Source organism: Pundamilia nyererei, unplaced genomic scaffold (assembly GCF_000239375.1).
Source record: "Pundamilia nyererei isolate P.nyererei 1_Seehausen unplaced genomic scaffold, PunNye1.0 scaffold00583, whole genome shotgun sequence".
Lineage (NCBI taxonomy): Eukaryota > Metazoa > Chordata > Actinopteri > Cichliformes > Cichlidae > Pundamilia > Pundamilia nyererei.
The window spans coordinates 84,858-88,400 of record NW_005187984.1 but is presented as its reverse complement, the minus strand read 5'-3'; positions in this window follow the sequence as shown (position 1 = coordinate 88,400).

Genomic DNA, 3,543 nt, shown 5'->3' with positions numbered 1-3,543 from the left:
TATATAGATATAGATATAGATATATAGATATAGATATAGATATATATATATATAAATAAATATATATAAAACCCCATCAAAATCCAGACCACATGTGAATAATCCAGTCAGAGCATAGGAACACAGTCTATGGCTGAGCACTGCTCTAGTCTCACCTGTTAGAGTGAGATAAACAGAGGCATGAAGCCAAATTGTACTTGTTAAATAGCTTAATGGTCTGACTTTATTAAATATTCTTTGAAAAAAATTAATTAAATAATAATGAAAGCAGAGGGTAAAATATGAAGACTGAAAAAATATTGCTGTTAAGGCATCACTTACATGAACATTAATACGTAGCATCGTATCTAAAACAGCAACCTCTGGTGACCAAACTGATGTTCATCCACAACCCCAGAGACCATGATGGAGGAGTCTAAAGTGGTGTGGATCCAGGTCGCAGTAACAATGTAGCAGGTCTGACCTCTGACACATTGTGCTGCTAAACTCTGCACTGTGCTGCACAAATGTGCAAATGAAGAGATAAACTGACCCCTGCCTTTTCAACTGAGTTGATTTAATCCCCCAAAACTGTTTAATTAAAAAATAAATGAAGTAAAATTACTTCATACTGTATGACTTAGCCTTTATCGGCATCCCTTTCCTCCTGTTTGAAGGTGCAACACCAAAATAAATGGGAGTAAGTCTCTGGGAAGATCTCTCAAAAAGAGCAAAATATATCTGATTTATTCACAAATTTTTAAAGTTTGAAGTCTGTTTGTTTGTTTATTATCAAGGTAAAAACTTTGAATTTAAATAAAGCCTAATTGACAGAAGTTTTTTGTAGCAAAGAATCAAATCCATCAATAATGAAATTGATAGATGAACACAGATCAGCACCTCTTCAAAGTGTTACCTAATTTTGGCATTCATATTTCCATGGGAGGAGAAATGGGACCTAATGAAGATTCTTCAGGAGGAGACATAGACAAGGGTGATGAAGGGATGAGAAAGAATGAGAAAGGATGCCATCAGAATCATTGAAGATCTATTTTAGGTTTAGTGGGGTGTTGTATCTGTTTAGGAGCTCTTAGTAACTGTATAATAACTTACAAAGAGTTTCCCTTGCTGTTACAACAACAGGCCTCCATTACTTTACATCTGCCCTCATTACTGTACAAGTTCACTCATTCAGCCAACTAATACTGCCAGCTTCTGGTGAAAATTCTTTTTCACCAGAAGATGGCAGTATCGCTCTACGATGACATCAGGTAAGATAAAATGGGCTTTGCATCAGTGACACAACATTGCCTTTGCAACAAAATTCAGAAAGAAATAGGGGGGATTACAGTCACAGTAAAACTCCTTCAGTGAAAACTCAGAAATTTATTTTATTGTTAAACTTAATATTAATAAACTTTTTAAGTTAAGTTATCAAGTTAATGAATTATTAAATTATTAAACTTAAACAATTTACAATATGTAAACTAAACAATTGGGCAGTCTTCTCTTCAAAGAAGAGAACTTTTATTTAAAAAATCTAAACTTATATTAAAATATTCAGGGCACCACAAGTCATTTACTCAGATTCATGCATGAGCAGCATTTTATTGGTAAGTCTGGTTCATGTCGTTCAACCACTGGCCAAAATAATGGAGTCACCATGTAGAAGATATTCTTTCAGCTTCTTTACTTTGCAAATTAAACAAAGACATGAAACCAAATTGTTTTTGTTGAATAGCTAAATGGTCTGCCTTCAAATTGTTTACATTAATAATAATAATGAAAGCAGAGGGTAAAATATGAGACCATTAAAAAAAAAAAATTACAATTGTGACTTTATTGTACATTCTCTGGCTTTTGTGTGCCCTTTATATGAACTGTTTGAAACATGGACTTCATCAGCAGCTGACATTTGACTTATTTCTGCTCAGGTACTTATAAACACAAGCACAGCTAAAGCAACACAGTGAGCAATGTTGCTTTTAACAATAATAGCTTTCGGTTAAAACAATGCATGAAAACAAATCTAGTTCACTTTAAGAGTTCGAAAATCTCTAAATAAAACTTTAAAAACCATTTGGAAATAATCGCTCCTGCTGCAGCTGTCACACAGTGGGCAGGTTGCCAGTCGGAAGTAAAGGCATAAAAATAATTAATGGGACATCAGCATAATTCAACACTTTGTGGATACATTCATAAAGAAGTTAGAAACGCTTCCTGTTAAAGGTGAGTGATGTAAAAGATACCTACTTATATCCTTCTTGTATTTTCAGATTACAGTGTTTCACATTTTATCTGAACAGCATGCGTCGGGTGTGTTAGAAGATCAAAGATTTCCCAAATTATGTAAAAAGGGTGGATATTATAGTTTTGTTTAAGTCCTTATCACATTTTTAGACTAGTCCAAGCTGAAGAAAGGGGAAGAAAATACACCAGGTCAAGTTCACCAATTACCAAAACAGCAGTGTAAACACTCGGAAGTAGAGTCAAGAAACCTTTCCCAGAAGCACATAGGCAGAGTATGTTATTTTATGATTCATTGGGCAATGCTAGGTAATATGCTGAGCTAAACTAAGCAAACAAGGTTCTGCTCCAGCTTTCTGTTTAGGTTTTACCAGAATGACAATTCAATTCTAAAGGAAAGTCTGGTATGAGAGAAGAGTACATAAAGTCTGTGTTGTCTGCTACTTTCTGCGCCACACAGGTATTGATGTTTGTCTGGGAGCCACACCATCACTGCAGGGGATGAAGTAAGAACTTGTCCTCAAGCACACAGGAGTGAGTTTCAGACACACAAAGCAGAACTCTTTCTGACAGCGAGGACAGATGATGTTCTTGCAGCCTGTTTTGTCGTGCTCCACTATCTCACCACAGGTGGGACAGGCCCGGATGGAGGGACAGGCATCGACCCCCCGAACCTGAGGGAGAGCGGTAGTCTTGCAGTTCTTGAGAACTTCGAGTTCGTGGTTTACGCAGCCATCATTATCACAGCGGTCTGATCGTGGAGCTCTACCTTTCCACGGCCTCAAACACTGGCAGCAGAACTCATACGCTTTGTTGTTGTCTGCTGTACAGATTGTGCACCTCACACTCAGGTTAGTCAGGTCCTCTCTCTCCACATAGGTCTTGCAACCAGGACACTGTTGTGAGAAAAATAAAAAGAATAGTTTTAAATTTGAAAAGTAAAACATTTTGTGCTTTCCTCTGTATCTAGGATAAACTGTAGTCCCTTGGGCTGGAAAAGCCTGCATAAACCCAGCCCCACAAACTTTGCATGGAGAGTTGAGTTTAAAGGCTAGAAGGCAACCTGACAAGACAAGATCCTGACAAGATCTCCATAGAGTGGTGGTCTCGGCCAAACGCATCATTCAATCAGAGCTTCCTGACCTTTTGTGCATCTACACCAAGCGGTGCAAGACCAAAGCCAGGAAGATTATGATGGACCTCTCCCATCCCAACAATGGACTCTTCTCACTGTTGAGGTCTGGGAAGCGCTTCCGCTCCCTTAAGGCCAAAACAGAGACAATGAATTCTTCCCCCCGCAACTCGGGCCCTGAACCA